The 22,405-nt window shown below is 37.3% G+C and overlaps 1 protein-coding gene across 2 annotated transcripts in view; it reads right to left on the bottom strand.

Moving 5' to 3' along the window:
- Positions 1-22,405, bottom strand: part of UBTF (upstream binding transcription factor) — a 324,947-nt gene that overhangs the window by 218,972 nt on the left and 83,570 nt on the right. The window lies entirely within an intron of this gene.

Genomic DNA, 22,405 nt, shown 5'->3' with positions numbered 1-22,405 from the left:
CTTAATCATACAATCTTTAACTAATTCAGTTTCTGAATCCCTTTCTAGCAAAACATTATAAAGCCTTTTGATATGCATTGGACCTTTCTCTTTTATATGTCTAACCAATTCTTCCTCGTGCAACATAATACCAGTTTTTTGGTCCTCTTTCCATCTCAATTGTAATTGATTATATTGTAACCAAGTTAAATTAATCCCTTCGTCCAACAGTGTCTGCAATGTCTTCAGCTGCCATCTGCCCGCATCTGTAAAAAGAACCTCTTTGTATAAAAACCCCCCGAGTGACATTATATTTGTATTCCACAAGGTATGACCAAGATCCAGCCATAGCGGTATTTTATAATCCCATTTGAGTCGGTGCTTCTTCCAAACTCTCATCAAAGAGTCTCTAAGTATATGACTTTTAAATACTTTATCAACTTTGTCATCATAAAATAAGTAAGCATGCCATCCAAATTCAAGATCAAAACTTTCTGCATTCAATATTCCAGCCTTTTTACTTCCAAACCAATCACTTATTAAAGTTAAAGCTGCTGCATCATAATATAACTGTAGGTTTGGAAGTTTAAGACCTCCTCTTTCTGGAACATCTTGCATAATTTTCAATTTCACTCTCGGCTTTTTCTCGTTCCAGACAAACTTATTGAGTCCAGTTTGCCAAACTTTCAATTGTTTATCACTTTTAAGCACCGGAATCATTTGAAACAAAAAAAGAAATCTTGGCAAAATGTTCATCTTAACTGCTGCTATTCTTCCAAGTAGAGACAGCTGCAGTTTTTTCCAAGTCTCCATGTCTTTCTGCACCTCTCGCCACAACACCTCATAGTTATTTTGAAACAATTTCATGTTTGATTCTGCAACCTGAACTCCTAGATATTTTACCTTAGGTACAGTCTCAAAACCTGCCCTCCTTTCAAGCTCATGTTTACGATCTTGTGTCATGTTTTTAGCTATCATTTTAGTCTTTTTTGGATTCAGTCTAAAACCTGAAACTTTACCATAGTCTTGTATAATGTCCTTCATCAGGATTATTGATTCCATTGGTTGTGATAGGGTAACAACCAGATCATCTGCAAATGCCTTTATTCTGTAATCCTCTTGCCTAATCATTATACCTTTCAAGATATTAGAGTCCCGTATTGTATTTAGCAAGACTTCTAGTGTTAGAATAAATAAAAGTGGGGACAACGGACATCCCTGTCTTGTTCCTTTTTCAATTTTAAACTCTGTTGTCAAACTTCCATTAATAATGATCTGTGCCTTTTGCTCTTGGTAAATTGCTGAAATCGCCTGTATAAATTGATCCCCCAAATCCATCTTTTTTAAAGTCTTTAGTAGAAAATTCCAATCCACTCTATCAAAGGCCTTCTCTGCATCCAAAAAGACCAGCACTGCAGGAATCTGTTTATTCTTCTCAAGATATTCCAATAAATCTATTACTTGCCTTACATTATCCTTCATGTGTCTGCCCTCGATAAATCCCGCTTGATCATCATGAATCACCTTTTGGATTACTGGCATCAACCTGTTGGCTAATACTTTCGCATAGATTTTATAATCTGTATTCAAAAGAGATATTGGTCTATAGTTCTCTGGTTTTTTAGGACCGACTTGTTCTTTTGGTATCAAAGATATGTAAGCTGTTGTCCATGATGGGGGTATTGTACCCCCTTGTTGAATATTACAAAATAAATCTCTGAGTTGTTCCACCATTTCAGCTTGCAAAGTTTTGTAATACACTGCGGTCAAACCATCCGTACCAGGAGCTTTGGCTGTTTTTAGCTGTTTAATTGCTACTATTATCTCCTCCTCTGTTATAGGATAATTCATTCTTTCCTTTTGTTGATCAGTAATTTTTGTAACTCTTTTATCGTTTAAATATTTTTCTATAAGTCCATTCTGCACCTCCTCTTTGGCATATAGTTTGGTATAATAGTCCACAAAAGCTTCTTTAATTAATTTTTGTTGAAAAATTTCTTTCCCTCCAATATCAATACTATCAATAGTCCGTATACTTTGTTTTTTCCTCAATGTGTAAGCCAACCATCTGCCCGGTTTATTAGCGTTACAAAATGTATTGTGCTTCGCATATTGTAAGTTTGTTGCAACTTGTTCCGCCATAAGCATTTGAAATTGGTCTTTCAAAAGTTTTATAGCACCGCATATTCTTTCATCTGTTGGATTTTTAATAAGTAACTGTTCTTTATTCTTTATTTCTATTTCCAATTCAGATCTTTTCTTTTGTCGAAACAGTCTATGTTTAGAGTTCATGTAGATAAGTACCCCTCTCATATAAGCTTTACTTGCGTCCCAGACAATTTCAATTGGGGTACCTTTATTCAAATTTATTTCAAAAAATTCTTTCAAATGCTTTTTAAGTTCTGTTGTATTTTTTTCATATCTAAACAAGTTCTCATTTAATCTCCAAGAACGTCTCTCAACCTTATCCATCTCAATTTCTATCCATACTGGGCTATGGTCAGTCAAAGTTCTTGGAAAAATCTTTGTTCTTTTTGTCTTGACAAGTAAATCATCTGACAACAAAATGAAGTCAATCCTAGAGAAGGATCTGTGTCTGTCAGAAAAAAAATTGTAGTCCAATTCTTTTGGATTATGTATTCTCCAAACATCTTTTAGTTCCATATCTTCTTTCATGTCAAAAAAGGTCTGTGGTAATCTGATCCTAGACTTTGCCAAACTCTTTTTATCTAATTTAGAATCAATTACTCCATTCCAGTCTCCCATAATTAAAATAGATCTGTAGTCCCATTGCAGTATTTTAGTATGTAACATCTTATAGAAATGGTCCTGTTGTTGATTGGGAGCATAAATTCCAATCAGAAGAATTTGGCCATTTGCTGTAAGCAATTCAATTGCTACAAACCTACCATCTTCATCTACTTCTATAACTTTAGCTATTAACTTTTTATTTACATAAATAACCACACCATTCTTTTTTTGCGAAGTTGAAGATATAAAATGTGTTCCTAGTTTGGAGTTTATCAAGTATTTTTGATCTTGAGTTATGATATGCGTTTCTTGTAAACAAATTATATCATTATTAAATTGTTTCAAATATGTAAATAATTTCTTCCTTTTCTGTGCTGAATTCAACCCATTCACATTCCAAGATAAACACTTAAGCGTCATCTTCATCTTTCTGGAGCAAAGAGCAGAATAATCGAATGTCATCCGAAAGCTTCGATCTTGCTCCCCCCATGGCTCCAGTCTCTTGTGCAGTACTCTTAACTGCCTTCTTGTCTTGTCTTTCCTGTTGTTGTTGTTGCTTTTGTTTAAGTAACTTAGATTGAGCTCGAGTTATACGTTGATCCTTAACTTCGATCATCCGAACCGAGTCCAAGATTGGAGAAGATTCCAGCAAAGGCTCATCCAGAAAACCTCCTTCTGCGCCTTGCATTTCCTCTAGTTCCTGCTTAGACTGTTCTTGCAGTTCTCGTTGAGGTTGCTTCTCATCACTCTCCTTAATCTCCAAAATTGTAGATGTACATGGGGATGGTGTTCTTTCCTTAAGAATAGTAGTGTAAAAGTGCTCTGCCTTCTCCACGGTATTCAAACGATATCTTTCTCCCTTGTATCTGAAAATTATACCAACTGGGGCGTCCCACCGAAATGGTATCTGTAGATTTTGCAATTCCTTAACAAGAAAGCCAAATTCTTTTCTGGTTTTCAGCATTTTAGGAGGTAATTCTTTATAAATTCCAATTCGTGAGCCCCCCACTTGCACAGAGGTGTAAAAGGATTTTTGCAGGATGTCATTTCTTATTTCTCTATCTGTAAAATATATGACCACATCTCTGGGCAATTGTCTTTGTCTAGCCACCCAAGAATTCACTCTGTAAATTTTATCTATTTTGTGAAAAACCACATCAGGATTAACTTGTAGAATCTTGGCCAGGGCCTCAGAACAAACCTGTCTCAAATCCTGTCTTTCCTCTTCTCGAATTCCTCGAAGCCGTATGGCAAACTCCATTGCCCTGAATTGTACCATCACAATCTCATTTTCAACTCTTTGCATTTTATTGTCAACATCAGCAATTTTATAATCATTGTCTTTCATCTTAACATTAACTTCTGATTTAAGTTCTTCAACTTTAGAATCAACTTTCATAATAAATTCTGCCAGGCCAGACGCCACTTCTGATATTTTTTTGGTCACCTTGTTTTGATTCTGTTTCACCATATCTTTAACTTCATTAATTTCCTGCATAAATTCCTGATGTGATTTTTGAAGTTTATCATCTATCTCCTGTTGAGATTTTTGAAATTTATCATCCAAAGTTTTAGAAATAAATTCTTTTAAATCTCCCACATCAAAATCTTTTTTCTGGGTCTGTATCTGTTGTGCAGGGGGAGGCTGTGCTTTATGTGTGGGAGATCCACCTCCTGTTGCCTTCACTTCCTGCTTCTTTGAGGCCATCCTGCCACGTAAGCTGGTTTTGCTAAAAAGGGAAGTTCTTCTTCCTCTCCTGCCTCCACAAAGACTTCTGAAAAAGTCCCCCAGATTTAATCAAATAAGAACCAAAGTAAAGCAAAGTCCAGTATTGAAAAAGGAGAAATTTCTCTCTTATTTCTCTTGTTACAAGCGAAGCAACTTCGTAGCAGTTTAGAAACTTTGTAACAAAGCAAGATGAGTTCAGCAATCCACACTCGCCAGCTCGTTAACTCTGAGGCTAAGCGCCATGTTTTTACAGTTCACTTTCACTCATCCGCATTTTTTCACTCAGATTAGAAAGCCAAGAAAACTCTAATACTTGCGATTCCGAGTTTCAGGGTTCAAGTAACAGTATGCTGCTTATTAAGGCTGGTTCCTTTTCTTTCAGTTTGAAGTTTCCTGTAGCCGGCTTGTTCTGCAAAAGCAGACTTGTCCCACGCCGCCCGGAGTTCCAGCAGGTTGAATGGGAGCCGCTCCTGTTCCCTCCCCAGAAACTATTCCCTGGGGGGGTTGCAGGGGCTCAACCTGTGCCCTGCGATCTCTCTTCAAAAATCCTAGAGATTTTTGAAGTTTTCGAGCCACTTCTTAGTCGCGAAGCGGCTCTACAAGCGGCGGGGCTGGCGGAGCTTCAAAAGGCACCGCCGCCGCCGAAGACGAGGAAACCGGAAGTCAAGTCAGCTGCCTTCTTGATCGAGTTCACTCTTTGTCTTCCGCCAGCAGCACTCTAGACATCTCTTCATCAGTTTCATCCCTCTCAATTCCTCCGTATGCCACGGGGGATAAAGAAGTCTACAGGTTAGGAGATGTTGTATGGGCACAATCCTATCCAGAGATCCAGTGACCTTCCTATTTCCAAGTGGCGACTAGGAGTTCGGCAGGACTATGCAGATCTGCAATTATACCCCCAGTTCCTTCTGAAACCCATCCAGGTCCATTAAGTCTCCGGGGGTGGACCAGCCTAATATGTCCTGCCCCCCTGCAGGAGTGGGGGGCACATCTCTAGAGAAACTCATTGCCACCAGACTATGATCTGACCATGACAGGGGGACCAAACACAGGTCCACTTCTGAGACAGCAATGCCTCCCTCTGGACCCAGCCAGGACTCAGAGATACAAGCCAGATCAGCCTTTTCTGTAAGAATCAAGTCAGCAATAAGGCAAGCCTTATTACAAGCTGATCTGCCATTTAAAAGCAGCAGCCTAAAATCTGGGCCACCACAAATCTGATGACCAGGTAAATGAGGTGAGTGCAAGGGTGCGGAACATGAGACCAGTACTAAATAGCAAGGTAGCATTCCCGAGTGCCCCCCCCCCTTGCCTCCTGCTGTATTTCCTTATTACCCAACACCACTGAAGCATAACGCCCTACCCTGCCAGCCATTCCATCCCCCATCTTCAACACTCTTATTGATCTGAAAGGGGGACCTCCTCCAACTAGCAAACAGTCAGGAGTGAGGTGAGCCCAACAGCCACTATAGCACTTGCTTTCAGTGTCTTCAAGCCACCACCACCCCTTTCCTCACTGCAGCAGAGGTATCACATCCACCACCCGCTTATTCCCCAACACATTCACTCTACATCCACTCAACTCACAAACAGTGCCCTACCCAGTTGCTCTCACCTACCAAGCAGAGAGCCACTCCTCCCCCCAGCTCTTACCCAGGGCAGAGGGACAAAAACACTCACCTGACTCTCACCCAACTCCCCCACTACAACCCCAGGGTCCCTGGAACAACCTCCCAAGGCCAGATTCTAAAGCACTCCAAGGATTTTAAAGGAAAGCCAGAGGAGCAGCCCAAAGGCAAGCTATGCTGCACCAAGTGCTATTGCAGCTCTGCAGTCCTACGATGTCTCTTGAAATCTAGAGCACACAAACACCAGTAAAAGTTCAAAACTCCAGGAGGTGGAGCTGATGTCACGGCAAAATGGTGTGGATTCATGGGGCTCCGTGAAATCCTGCTGAATTCTGCCCTCCAGGAGGTCCTTTGGGGCCAAAGTCACCCTGTAGGGATGACAAAGACAGAGGGGACACTCCGTCGATCACAAGGAGACCGCAATCTCGTTTGATCTGGAGAGACTTCTCAAACCAGCAAAGGGGGGGGGGGAACGGCCATTACGTGCCAGACCAAGGCTGTGACAGCTCGACTGAAGAAGCAACGAAGAAATGATTTGACAACAGTGTGGCTGATCTGGGTGAGGTCTTTCCAACTTCTGTTGAGGAATTTGCCCCTGTAATATTCTTCTATTGAAAGTGGGACTCAAAGAGGAGTTTTCTTCCACTCCTCAAAATCAGCGGCGATTAAGACCTTGAGCTGCTGACAGATCCAGAAAAGTGAGAAGAGAATTTTTTGAGAGAAATACAATTTAAAGCTAAGAAAACTGGACTGGTTGCTTTAGCAACTCTAATTAATTGCAAGTTGACATTCTAATTGAGATTAAAAATACTAGAATATATTTAAAATGAAACTTTGACTTTTGGAAGTTTTTTTTTTAAAAAAAGAGGATTTGGACATTTTAGAGACTCAGAAGCAAAAGAAAAGAAACTGAGTAAGGGAGACACCTACTGATGGGGAAGGACGCCAGGAAAGTGAAAGGACCTTGACTGTCTATTGCTGATAAGATTGTGTTTGTTACAAGTAACACCTGCAAATTGTTTATACTGGACAGTTGGAAACAGACAGCGAAAACAATGAAACTCTTTGAACATTGTAACTCTCCGAACCTTTGTGGATTTTAAATATACTGAGCAGTTTGAAGTTGGGAAACAGCATGGATTTATCCTGAGACTAAGTGGAAGGTTTTTTGATCTGCAAGACACTGTGGTTTATAAAACATTGAGGATTTGGTGGGCCCTTGTGGATTACAAACATTATTTGCTAAAAGAAGAAGAAATAACAGCTGTTCTTAAAGAAGCTTCCTGGACTAATTTATAGACTGACTTTGTGGATTACAATAGTAAAGAACTGTGAAGCTGGCTGGTGTCTTGGGTGGGGGGGGTGGGGGGAGAAAGAACCCTTTGGTGAATTTATCTTAGTAATATTCTAAAAGTGGGAAGAGGAGTTGGCTGGGGATTTTGGATTATTTTGGTATTACTGTGAATCATTGCTGTTTATTCTTTTTAAATTTACTAATACAGTTTAAAATGACAAGTACTTCAAATTTAACTAAAATAGGGGGAAAACACATCTGCACCATCAGCAGCAGCATCCAGTCCATCAAGTCAAAGATGAATAGTCTGATACTGCAAGAAAAAATGGATACAATCCAAACAGAAATGAAGATGTTTCAATCACTACAAGAGGCTTTGACAAAGGCTTCCGGTTTCTCTGCCTTCGGCGACGGCGGTGCCTTTCGGAGCTCCGCCAGCCCCGCCGCCCGTAGAGCCGCTTCGCTACTTAGAAGCGGCTTGAAAGCTTCAAAATCCCAAGGATTGAAGAAGTAGAGATCGCAGGGCACAGGTTGAGCCCCCGTTGTCCCCCAGGGAACTGTTTCTGGGGTGAGAACGGGCGAGGCTCCCTCCCAACCTGCGGAAACTCCGGGCGACGTGGGACGACTTTGCTCTCGCAAAACAAGCCGGCTGCAGGAAACGTAATTTGAAAAGAATAAGTTTTAATAAACAGCGAACCTATCGGAACCCTCAAATTTGGAGACGCAAGTATTAGCGCTTTGCTGATTTTTAAACTGAGACATTTGAGTGAGTGAAAGTGCTTTGGGAAAAAACATGGCGCTTAGCCTTAAAGTTAACGAGCCAATGAGTGTGGATTGGTGAAGTTATTTTGTGTTACAAGTCTTCAAGTTGTTGCAAAGTTGCCTTGTTTGTTAGAGAAGCAAGTGAAAAATTTCTCCCTTTCTAATATTGGACTTTGCTCTACCTTAGCTTTTAATTGAACAAATCTGGGGGACTTTTTTAGAAGTCTTTGTGCAGGAGGGAAAGGAAAAGGAACTTCCCTCTTTAGAAAAACTAGATCACGAGCCAGGATGGCTTCAAAGAAGCAGGAAGGGAAGGCATTAGGGGGGGGGATCCCCCACACACAAACATGAAACGCAACTTCCCCCTGCTCAACAGTTACAAACTCAGAAAAAAGAATTTGATGTGGGAGATTTAAAAGAATTTATTTCTAAAACTTTGGATGATAAATTTCAAAAATCTCAACAGGAGATAGATGATAAACTTCAAAAATCACATCAGGAATTTATGCAGGAAATTAATGAAGTTAAAGACATGGTGAAACAGAATCAAAATAAGGTGACCAAAAAAATTTCAGAAGTGGCGTCTGGCCTGGCAAAATTTATTGGGACAGTTGATTTTAAAGTTGAAGAATTTAAATCAGAAGTTAATGTTAAAATGAAAGACAATGATTATAAAATTGATGAGGTTGACAATAAAATGCAGAGAATTGAAGATGAGATTGTTATGATACAATTCCGGGCGATGGAATTCGCCATACGGCTTCGGGGAATTCGAGAGGAGGAGAGACAGGATTTGAGACAAGTTTGCTCTGAAGCCTTGGCTAAGATTTTACAAGCTAATCCTGATTTGGTATTTCATAAAATAGATAAAATATACAGAGTGAACTCTTGGGTGGCCAGACAAAGACAACTGCCCAGAGATGTGGTCATATACTTTACTGATAGAGAAATTAGAAATGATATCCTGCAAAAATCTTTTCACACCTCTGTACAAGTGGGGGGTTCACGACTTGAAATTTTTAAAGAACTACCTCCTAAAATGCTGAAAGCTAGAAAAGAATTTGGTTTTCTTGTTAAGGAATTGAAAAACTTACAGATACCCTTCCGGTGGGACGCACCAGCTGGGATAATTTTTAGATATAAGGGAGAAGGATATCGATTGAATACCGTGGAGAAGGCACAACACTTTTATAGTACTATTCTTAAGGAAAGAACACCATCTCCACGTACATCTACAGTTTTGGAGATTAAGGAGAGTGAAGAGAGGCAATTGAAAGAACAGTCTAAGCAGGAATTAGAAATAGTGCAAGGTGCAGAAGGAGGTTTTCTGAGTGAGCCCTTGCTGGATTCTTCTCCAATTTTGGATCTGATTCAGTTGACTGAAGTTAAAGATCAACGTATAACTAGAGCTCAATCCAAGCTACTTAAACAAAAGCAACAACAACAACAGGAAAGACAAGACAAGAAGGCAGTTAAGAGTACCGTACAAGAGAGTGGCGCTATGGGAGGAGCGAGATCGAAGCTCTCGGATGAACTTCAAATATTTTGCTCTGCGTTACAGAAAGAGGCTGATGACCTTTAAATGTCTATCTTGGAATGTTAATGGGTTGAATTCAGCACAGAAAAGGAAGAAATTATTTACATATTTGAAACAATTTAATAATGATATAATATGTTTACAAGAAACGCATATCACAATTCAAGATCAAAAATATTTGATAAATCCAAAACTAGGAGTACATTATATATCTTCAACTTCGCAGAAAAAGAATGGTGTGGTTATTTATGTAAATAAAAAATTAACAGCGAAAGTTATAGAAGCAGATCAAGATGGTAGGTTTGTAGCAATTGAATTGCTTACAGCAAATGGACAAATTCTTTTGATTGGAATTTATGCTCCCAACCAACAACAGGACTATTTTTATAAGATGTTACATACTAAAATATTGCAATGGGACTATAGATCTATTTTAATTATGGGAGACTGGAATGGAGTAATTGATTCTAAACTAGATAAAAAGAGCTTGGCAAAGTCTAGAATTAGACTACCACAGACTTTTTTTGATATGAAAGAAGATATGGAACTAAAAGATGTTTGGAGAATACATAATCCAAATGAATTGGATTACACTTTCTTTTCTGATAGACATAGATCCTTTTCTAGGATTGATTTTATTCTGTTGTCAAATGATCTACTTGTTAAGACAAAAAGAACAAAGATTTTTCCAAGAACTTTGACTGACCATAGCCCTGTATGGATAGAAATTGAGATGGATAAGGTTGAGAGACGTTCTTGGAGATTAAATGAGAACTTGTTTAGATATGAAAAAAATACAATAGAACTTAAAAAGCATTTGAAAGAATTTTTTGAAATAAATTTGAATAAAGGTACCCCAATTGAAATTGTTTGGGACGCAAGTAAAGCCTATATGAGAGGGGTACTTATCTATATGAATTCTAAACATAGACTGCTCCGACAAAAGAAAAGATCTGAGTTGGAAATGGAAATAAAGAATAAAGAACAGTTACTTATTAAAAACCCATCAGATGAAAGAATACGAAGTGCTATAAAACTTTTGAAAGATCAATTTCAAATGCTTATGGCGGAACAAGTTGCAACAAGCCTACAATACGCGAAGCATAACACATTTTGCAACGCTAATAAACCGGGCAGATGGTTGGCTTACACATTGAGGAAAAAACAAAGTGCACGGATTATCGATCGTATTGATATTGGAGGGAAAGAAATCTTTCAACAAAAATTAATTAAAGAAGCTTTTGTGGACTATTATACTAAATTATATGCCAAAGAAGAGGTGCAGAATGGACTTATAGAAAAATATTTAAATGATAAGAGAGTTACAAAAATTACCGATCAACAAAAGGAAAGAATGAATTATCTTATAACAGAGGAGGAGATAACAGCAGCAATTAAACAGCTAAAAACAGCCAAAGCTCCTGGCACGGATGGTTTGACTGCAGTGTACTATAAAACTTTACAAGCTGAAATGGTGGGACAACTTAGAGATTTATTTTGCAATATTCAACAAGGGGGTAAAATACCCCCATCTTGGACAACTGCTTATATATCTTTGATACCAAAAGAACAAGTTGGTCCTAAAAAACCAGAGAATTATAGACCAATATCTCTTTTGAATACAGACTATAAAATTTATGCGAAGGTATTAGCCAACAGGTTGATGCCAGTAATCCAAAAGGTGATTCATGAGGACCAAGCGGGATTTATTGAGGGTAGATATATGAAGGACAATGTAAGGCAAGTAATAGACTTATTGGAATATCTTGATAAGAATAAACAGATTCCTGCAGTGCTGGTTTTCTTGGATGCAGAGAAGGCCTTTGATAGAGTGGATTGGAATTTTCTACTAAAGACTTTAAAAAAGATGAACTTTGGGGATCAATTTATACAGGCGATTGCAGCAATTTATCAAGAGCAAAAAGCACAGATTATTATTAATGGAAGTTTGACGACAGAGTTTAAAATTGAAAAAGGAACAAGACAGGGATGTCCGTTGTCCCCACTTTTATTTATTTTAACATTGGAAGTCTTGTTAAATACAATACGGGACTCTAAAATTTTGAAAGGCATAATGATAAGGCAAGAGGATTATAGAATAAAGGCATTTGCAGATGATCTGGTCGTTACCCTATCACAACCAATGGAATCAACAATCCTGATGAACGACATTATACAAGACTATGGTAGAGTTTCAGGTTTTAGACTGAATTCAAAAAAGACTAAAATGATAGTTAAAAATATGACACAAGATCGTAAACATGAGCTTGAAAGGAGGGCAGGTTTTGAAATTGTACCTAAGGTAAAATATCTTGGAGTTCAGGTTGCAGAATCAAACATGAAATTGTTTCAAAATAATTATGAGGTGTTGTGGCGAGAGGTTCAGAAGGATATGGAGACTTGGAAAAAGCTGCAACTGTCTCTACTTGGAAGAATAGCAGCAGTTAAGATGAACATTTTGCCAAGATTTCTGTTTTTGTTTCAAATGATTCCGGTGCTTAAAAGTGATAAACAACTGAAAGTCTGGCAGTCTGGTGTGAATAAGTTTGTCTGGAACGAGAAGAAGCCGAGAGTGAAATTGAAAATTATGCAAGATGTTCCAGAAAGAGGAGGTCTTAAACTCCCAAACCTACAGTTATATTATGATGCAGCAGCTTTAACTTTAACAAGTGATTGGTTTGGAAGTAAAAAGACTGGAATATTGAAAGCAGAAAGTTTTGACCTTGAATTTGGATGGCATGCCTACTTATTCTACGATGACAAAGTTGATAAAGTATTTAAAAGTCATATACTTAGAGACTCTTTGATGAGAGTTTGGAAGAAGCACCGACTCAAATGGGATTACAAAATACCGCTATGGCTGGATCTTGGTCATACTTTGTGGAATACAAATATAATGTCACTCGGGGGGGTTTTATACAAAGAGGTTCTTTTTACAGATGCGGGCAGATGGCAGCTGAAGACATTACAGACACTGTTGGATGAAGGGCTTAATCTAACTTGGTTACAATATAATCAATTACAACTGAGATGGAAAGAGGACCAAAAAACTGGTATTATGTTGCATGAGGAAGAATTGGTTAGACATATAAGAGAGAAAGGTCCAATGCATATTAAAAGGCTTTATAATGTTTTGCTAGAAAGAGATTCAGAAACTGAATTAGTTAAAGACTGTATGATTAAGTGGGCACAGAATTTTGAAGAACCAGTGATGCTGGAAACATGGGAAAAAATTTGGGTTCAGAATGTTAAATTTACACAGTCGCAAAACCTGAGAGAAAATTTTTATAAAATGTTTTATAGATGGCATTTAGATCCTAAAAAGTTGTCATGTATGTACCCTAATGTTCAGCCAAAATGTTGGAGATGCGAATGTTTGGATGCTACGTATTATCATGTTTGGTGGACCTGTAGGAAAGTTAAGGCTTTTTGGATAAAAATTTGGTGGGTCATGCAGAATGTTTTGAGGAAAAAAATTCAATTTTCTCCACAGTTGTTTTTATTGGGTATAGTTAAGGGTTTTACACGGGGTGAGATAAAACTGATATTGTATATGATAACAGCAGCAAGATTGTTGATAGGTAAATATTGGAAGAATGAAGCTTTACCCACTATCGAGGAATGGACTTTGAAGATGGCCAGTTTTGCTGAGATGGCGAAGATTTCAGCATATTTAAAAGACTGTTCACAAGAGACTTATGAATGGGAATGGAAAAGGTGGATAGAATATGTTCAGAACAAATACCAAACTAGAAAGTATCAAATAGCTTTTATTTGAAAATAATGTATTAGAAATATTTTAATGTATTAGAAATATTTTAATGTAAAGAGATAAAGAGGAAAAATTATACAGGGGGAGGGATGGGTTTAAGCTTGTTTACTAGTGTTATTAGTTATGAGTATATAATAGGGAAGTCTGGGGGGGGAGGGTTAGGGAGGGTTAGGGAGGGTTTGGGGAGGGAGGTGGGGGGGTGAAAAAAGGGGTGAAAATCTAATTGTAAAACTTTTGCAATAAAAAAAAAAAAAAGAGGCTTTGACAAAAAACCATAACGAAATGAAGAACAAGATGGGAGAGATGGAAGGAGAAAATACAAAACATGGATGAAAAAATAGGGAACTTTCAGCAAATGATTGCTAAAAATGAACAAAAGATCAAAATAATAGAAATCAGAACAAGCAGATAAAAAAGTGGATGAGAGGAACCAAAGATTGATACAGGCAAACAAGGAGTTAGAGGGAACAGTAATTACCCTGGAGATGGAGAAGGCTGAATAGCATTTAAAATACATACGAGCTATGTGAGAAGGAATAAACTCCCAAGAGAAGTACACGTGAGGTTTTTTAAAGACAATAAGAGCTGAAATACTTAAAAAAATAAGAGAGGAACCATTGAAAGAAATTATGGCCCTGAAACAGATACTGAGAAGAGTAAGAGACAGAAATTTGGAGAAGTGAGATCGGTCCTGTCAGGAGAGAAGACCCACGGAAGGTGATTAAGCGGCGACTGGATGGAAGGAGAGTGATCTAGCAGAATAAGTTGAATTGACAGGACGGCACAGGAGCGAAACAAGATTTTGGCTACAGCAGAGGCACGAGGAGGAAGAGCCGGTGGTTCCCGTGAGTAAATAAATAAAGTGGAAGAAGCGTTGGCGTTACGGAGGGATAGAAGGAGATCTAGGCTGAGACGGAAAAGAAAGGAAACAGGAAGCGCGGCCATTGTAAAGAGCAAATAGAGAAGAGAAGGGACTAACAGAACTAAGAAAGGTCCACTATAAGATAAATAAACTTACAATTGGACTAATTGGATTAATTTTCGAAACGGAACTGAGAAGACAAAGCGAGAACTGAAGGATATTGAGAACACCCGAACTTAAAAGGACTGTAGAAAACAACTGGAACTGTAGATGGAAACTGTGTTAAAATGCTACTAAATGATCATCGGGAAACAAAAATAACAATAACAAACGCCAACCTAACAAAGTGAAACAATTCTGGAACCGTGCTTTGTAATATAAGTATTAAGATAAATTGCTCTTCCTTTATTTTTCTATCACCTTGCATTACCCCCTCCCCCCTTTCATGTTATTTGTTATTTGTTGAATGATTAATTAAGTAAGTGTATATATTTGAGACATAAGTTAACGGCCAGTTATCAATTAATTAGAAATAAGCAAATAACGATTATATATTTTAATAGGTGAATAATTGAATATTAATTGAAATACAGATCTAATAATTGATTAATTTATTTTTTACATACTTATATACACATTTTATTGTATAGAAACTTAAGATCTTTGTTAAGACTATTTGAACTAATTAACTATAAATCAAGTAGACTAATCGAAATCTAGATTTAAATATTGATTAATTTGCTTTTTATATATTTAAATATAGACATTACTGTATAGAAGCCTAAGATCATTTGTTAAGACTATAAGTACACTTTTGATTGTGTATACATCTCTTTGTAGGAAAAACAAAACATAAGAAATAGAAGAAATAGAAGTGATAAGGAAATATAAGGTATAGACTTAATAGATATAAGTTCCCTTTGGGTACTACTCTGGAAGGTTCTCTTTTAGTGATACCATAGACCAACAATAAACAATAGATAAGGAGAACAAGAAAAAGCAAAATAGATAACATCAGTGGATGATAGTTTGGAGAAACATAGATAGGATAGTGAGATCAAAGGAGGATACTGAAAGAAATGACAAGTCTCTCCACAACAGTGTTAAAAACAGGAAAAAAAACCACCTCAAGTCCTACAATCATTATGGCATCACCTGCAACTCAACGATCAACAGAAGGGCTATCAAAGACTGAAAAATCTGTGGTAATGATGCAGGCCATGCAATCTACTTTAACATTGATACAGGAGACGATGATGAAAATGCAGGAGAAAATGTCCAGCAACCACAATGAACTAAAAATAGATATCCAATCTTTGGACTGCAAAATGAATGACATCCAAGACTCAATCACAAAAATGAACAAAAAATAAAGAACGTAGAAACTAAAGTGGAACAAAATGAAAAGAAACTCGAACTTGTAGATCAAAAACTGATGGCCCAAAACAGAGAACTTGAAGATTCCATCATTCAGTTGGAAATGGACCGGGCAGCCTTCTACCTGCGATTCCAGAATGTAACGGAAGGAAAGGAGGAAGATTTGGGACAATTAATGGCAGAGAAGATTGCAGAGGCCCTACAAAGGGATAAGCAGGAAATAATAAAAGACCTGGACAAGGTATATCGGGTCCAGATAAACTACGCCAGAAGGCATAAGTTGCCAAGAGAGGTCCACATTAGATTTGCCAGAAAAAAAGTCCGGGATATAGTGTACAACATAACCAGGGAAGAACCGATGATCTTCAAGTGAAAGGAGGTTACAATACTGAAACAAGTCCCCAGGAGAGTAAGGGAGTCACGAAAAGACTATCGTTTCCTCGCTATGCAACTAAATAAAAGAAACATCCTATTTAGATGGATTCTGCCAGAAGGCATGTTAATTACGTGGCAAGGGAAAAAAATAAAGATCGACAGCCTAGTGACCGCGCAAGACTTCCTAGACCAACTACTAGGGATGGAAGAAGAACAGAGCAGTAAGGAAGAAACTGAAACAATAACTCAGGAAGAAGAAACTCCCCATCAACAAGATCCTAAAGAAGGACTTTTGGAGAAGAAGGACACAGAAGAAAAAGAGGACAAGGACACAAAAGGAAAGAAAACAAGAACACAAAGAGTCACAAGAGCAAACAAACACTAACTCCGCTTAGGGAAACCAGAAATGGAAAATTGGAAACTAATATCGATTAATGTTAATGGACTGAATGAGAGTAGAAAGAGGAGACAGATATTTACAAAATTAGCTAAACAAAACATTGACATCATATGCCTCCAGGAGGTCCATATACGGAAACAAGACGAAAAACATTTAGAATATAATAAATTAGGGAAAACATTTACAGTGCTAGCAGAAAAAAAAAAAGAGGGGGGTAGCAATATATATTAAGGGAGGGATTGCCGCTGAACAAAAATATGCTGATGCCAAAGGAAGAATACTAATGATAGAAATAAAGAGAGGAAATTTACCTATACTATTGGTAGCCATCTATGCTCCAAATAAAAATCAGGGAGAATATTATAAAAACCTGCATGAACGAATATGTAAAATGGAATACAGTAATATCTGCATAGTGGGCAGTTTTAATGGGATAATTGATACAGAAATAGACTACAAGAGCGGCAAAGACAATAAAAAAAAGAGACAAGCTACCTAAAACTTTTTTTGATCTGATAGAGGAATTAAATCTAATAGATATCTGGAGGACCCTACAGCCAAATGAGAGAAAATACACCTTCTACTCAAATTCCCAAACATCATGGTCCAGAATAGACATGCTGTGGGCGAGTAAAAAATTAGGACTGGAAATTGAAACAGCAGAAATTAACCCTAACATATGGGCAGACCACAACTCCTTAGAAGTAAAATGGAAGACCCCACAAAGAAAAAAGTTTAGGAGATGGAGATTAAACTCACAAATTCTAAGAGAGAAGGAATATATAGAAAACACAATAGGAGAATTGAAATTATTCTTCAAAGAAAACGAAAACCAAGACACATCCCAAACAAATCTATGGGATACAATGAAAGCATACTTAAGGGGGATAACAATAACATATAACGCACATAAGAATAAAGAAAAATGGAAGGCGCAGAACACCCTGCAGAAAGAAATTGGAGATATGGAAAAGAAATTACAACAAAGTCCAGGAGATAAAGCGACTAAAGAGAAATTGATGGTGTTGAGGCATAAAATGAATATATTAGATCAGGAGGAATTGGCAAATAAAATTAGACAATCCAAGCAATACTATTTTGAGAACGCCAATAAGCCGGGTAGATGGCTGGCCTATAATTTAAAGAAAGAAAATGAAAGACGGATTATCCAACAATTGGAGGATATGAAGGGAAACCTACAGAATAAAGAAGAAGACAAACTTGAAATTGCCCAAGAATATTATACAGAACTCTACAAAGAGGAAAAGGTCCCAAGAGAAAAAGATTGAAGAATATTTATTGGAGGAAGAACCCTCATTGGTAGGAGAGGAGGAGAGGGAAAGGCTGAACAAAGAAATCACAATAGAAGAACTAAGAGCGGCAACCTCAAAACTAAAAAATAACAATTTATTGAAAGGTCAATTTAACATGTTGATAGCAGATCAAGTGGCAACTAATTTACGATATGCAAAACATAATACTTTTTATAATGCCAATAAACTAGGCAGGTGGTTAGCATACCTGTTAAGGAAAAAGCAAAAATCAAGGACAATAGAGAAAATAAGATATAAGGGTAAGAAGGTTTATGAGCAACAATTGATTAAAAAATCTTTCTTAGAGTTTTATTCGAGGCTGTATACTGGTGATAAAATTAAAGATATAGATATAGATATAGATATAGATATAGATATAGATATAGATATAGATATAGATATAGATATAGATATAGATAGATATTTGCAGAAAGAGAATATTTATACAATCTCAAATGAGCAGAGGGATAGCTTAAACCAAATGATAACTTCCGAGGAAATTGTGTTAGCAATTAAGCAGTTGAAAGTGGGTAAAGCCCCTGGGACGGACGGTCTGACAGCTATTTATTATAAAACTTTACAGGAGGAAATGGTGGTACCATTGAAAGAATTATTTAACAATATACAACAGGGAGGAGAGGTGCCTCCAACTTGGAAGACAGCATTTATCTCGTTGATCCCAAAAGAAGGGCATGACGATACAGATCCTAAAAATTATAGGCCGATTTCATTACTGAACACAGACTGTAAGATTTTTGCTAAAATTTTAGCAAATAGATTAATGACAGTTATGCAGCAAATGATTCACCATGATCAAACTGGTTTTATAAATGGCAGACAAATGAAGAGTAATGTAAGGCAAATTGTTAACTTATTAGAGTATCTGGGAAGGAACAACCAGGTCCCCGCAGTGCTAGTGTTTTTGGATGCTGAAAAAGCCTTTGACAGACTGAATTGGCAATTTTTATTAAAATTAATAGAAAGGATGCAATTTGAAGAACAATTTGTACAATCTATTAAGGCAATATATCAAAAACAAACAGCGCAAATAATAGTTAATGGTGGCTTAACAGATCCTTTTAATATAGAAAAAGGAACAAGGCAAGGTTGTCCCTTGTCTCCGTTATTGACGTTGTTGACGCTGGAAGTTTTACTAAGTAAAATACGTGAGATGGACACAATAAAGGGAATTAAAATTAGACAGCATGAGTATAAGTTATGAGCATTTGCGGATGACCCGGTTGTTACCTTAACCCAACCGGTACAATCGATTACAGCCTTGATGGATATAACCTGCTTATATCAGCTCCCCCCAGAGATAAGGAGAATCCAGGACCTCAGTGCCTTCCGTCGTGCCCTTAAAACCCATTTTTTCAAGCAAGCTGGGCTGGCTTAAGATGAAATTTTTAATTGTTTTTAAATGTTTTAAATGTTTTAAATGTTTTAATTGGTAATGAGTTTTAATTGGGCCAAATTTATATATCTTTTAATTGTTTTTTAATATTTGTCCTGCATGTTTTTTAATTTTGGCTGTACACCGCCCTGAGTCCTCAGGGAGAAGGGCGGTATAGAAATTCAATAATAATAATAAAAAAAATATGGACAAGTATCTGGTTTTAAAATAAATGCAGCCAAAACGAAAATAATAGCTAAAAATATGGTCAGAAGCCAGAAAGAAGAGATAGAAAGGTTAACAGGTTTTGAAGTAGTTAAGAAGGTTAAATACTTAGGGGTTTATATTATGACTGCAAATATGAAATTATATCAGCACAATTATGAACCACTATGGCACAAAATACAAAAGGAGATGGAAAATTGGAAAAAACTACAATTGTCTTTGCTGGGAAGGATAGCCGCTGTAAAAATGAATATTTTACCAAAATTTTTATTTCTTTTTCAAATGATACCTATACTTAAAAAAGATGAAAATTTGAAGGAATGGCAGAAGGGCATAAACAAGTTTGTGTGGGCAGGGAAGAAACCTCGAGTTAAACAAAAGATAATGCAAGATATCTGAGAAAGAGGTGGTCTTAAAATGCCTAACTTAAGATTGTACTATGAAGCCGCTGCCCTCTCAGCAATTACAGACTGGATAAATTTAACGGAGGAAAAGATATTGAATATTGAAGGATATGGTTTGGTCTACGGCTGGCATGCTTATTTAGTCTATGACAAGAAAGTAGATAAGGCTTTTAAAAGTCATATATTAAGAAATTCTCTATTGCGGGTCTGGAAAAAGTATAAATATAAGTTAAGTGATAAGTTACCAATATGGACAGTACCCAGACACGCGATAGAGAATATAAACTTCGAGCAAAAGCAAGATAAGATTACATATAAGGAACTTCTTTATAAGGAAGGAGTCAGATTACAATTAAAACCAATGGAGCAATTAAGAGAAGAAGGAATTATTAGGACATGGTTTCAGTATGGACAGCTGCAGGCCAGATGGAGAGAAGATCAAAAAATTGGTATTTTGCAGCAGGATGAGAATTTGATAAAGCAAACAAGAGATAAAGGTCAAATGCATATAAAAAGGTTGTATAATGCACTAGTGGAAATAGATTCAGAAACAGAGTTAGTCAAGGACTGTATGATAAAATGGGCACAAAACGTAGGTGAACCAATAATGATGGAAACATGGGAAAAGATATGGGTCAGAAATGTAAGATTTACACAAAATCTAAGGGAGAATTTTTATAAAATGTTTTATAGATGGCATCTGAATCCTAAAAAGCTAGCCTGTATGTATCCAAATTTACAACCTAAGTGTTGGCGATGTGAGTGTAAAGATGCTACATATTTTCATATATGGTGGACATGTAAAAAAATTAAGGCTTTTTGGATAAAAATATGGTGGATTATTCAAAACAATTTAAAGAAAAAAATTAAATGTACACCACAGTTCTTTTTGTTGGGAATAGTCATGGATTGTACTGTAATAGAGACTAAGTTGGTTTTGAACTTAATAACGGCTGCCAGGTTACTGGTGGCACAGTACTGGAAGAAGGAAAATCCACCCACCATTGAGGAATGGACATTAAAAGTTGTGCATTTGGCAGAAATGGCGAAAATTTCATCATATCTTAAAGACCATTCAAATGAAAGATATATATCGGAATGGAGAAGATGGATCGATTACATACAGAAGAAGTATCCGAATAAGAAGAATCATATAGCATATGAATGAAGTAACTTTAAGTAGTTTATGTTTGTTTTTTGAATTATAAGGAGTTAAGGATCTAGGGAGAATATGAAATGTAACAATTTGTTAGCATATTCTAGCTTTTGATTTGTGAATGCTATACCCTGTGCTTGTTCTGGGAAGTCTAGGGAGGGGGGTGGGGGGGAAGGAGGGAAAGGGGGGGGTGGGAAAGGGGAGGGAGGGGTTGAGAGGGGAAGGGTGGGGGGGTGAAAATGTTTGTATTTTCTACAAAACTTTTTAATTAAAAAAAACAACAACTAAAAAATAACAAATCACCAGGTCCGGATGGTCTCCCAGGAGAAATATACAAAAAAATTGATAAAATAATACTACCAAAATTACTGGAGATATGCAATGAGGCCCTATTGGAAGCTAAAATACCCGATTCGTGGAGGGAAGCCTATATTACATTACTGCCAAAAGAAGGTACTGATCCAAAACAAATAAAAAATTATAGACCATTCTCCCTTCTAAATTCAGACTATAAAATTTTTATGAATATAATGGCTGAAAGAATGAAAGGAATATTAAATTCTATGATACATTCAGACCAGAACCGTTTTCTACCCGATAGACAAATTAGGAACAATATAAGAATAGTTGTAGACACTCTAGAATATTATGAAGCCCACCCAGAAAAGCAAATGGCCCTAGTATTTTTGGATGCCCAAAAAGCCTTTGACAATCTCAACTGGAAATTTATGATTAAGCAAATTAAAACAATGAAATTTGGAATAAATTTCGAGAGAATGATAGAAACAATTTATAATCAACAAAGGGCAAGAATAATAATAAACGGGGACATGACCAAAACGTTTCAAATCAAGAAAGGAGTAAGACAAGGGTGCCCATTATCACCATTATTATTTATTCTGACACTAGAAACCTTGCTAAATAAGATTAGGAACAGTGAAATAAAAGGCCTAAAGATTAGGAGAGAGGAATATAAGACACAGGCCTTTGCGGACGACGTAGTGCTTATTATCGAGGAACCGCTAGAAATGGGCCAAAAAATCCTTGAGGAAATAGAAAGGTACGGCGAGGTATCCGGTTTTAAATGAAATAAAGGAAAAACCAAAATGCTGGTCAAAAATTTGACAGAAAGGGACTTCTGGTTGGCACCGCAGGCGTCGTGGACAGTCTCCTTGGACCGCCAGCCCCGCGATTCCGTAAAAGCCGCTTTGACAGCACTAATCGGCTGTCTGGTGGCTGAAAAACCTCTCCATCGGGAGAAGAAGGAGAGGAGAGCCGGTGGGTGCGAGTAGAGCTCCCCGAAAGCTCTCTGGAATAATTCCAGAGGCTTGGAGGGTGAGAGCTCCTTGGTCAGCCCACTAAGAAGCTCCGGATCTGGGACAACTCTGTTTTAAACAGAGCCAGACGCTGCGACCAATCCTGCAAGCAAAAGTGAGTTTGATTGAATA

Source organism: Pituophis catenifer, unplaced genomic scaffold (assembly GCF_029215685.1).
Source record: "Pituophis catenifer annectens isolate HBS135680 unplaced genomic scaffold, rPitCat1.0.hap2 SCAF_5, whole genome shotgun sequence".
NCBI lineage: Eukaryota > Metazoa > Chordata > Lepidosauria > Squamata > Colubridae > Pituophis > Pituophis catenifer.
The sequence above is the reverse complement of the archived record's forward strand: the minus strand, read 5'-3'. Positions and strand labels throughout refer to the sequence as shown.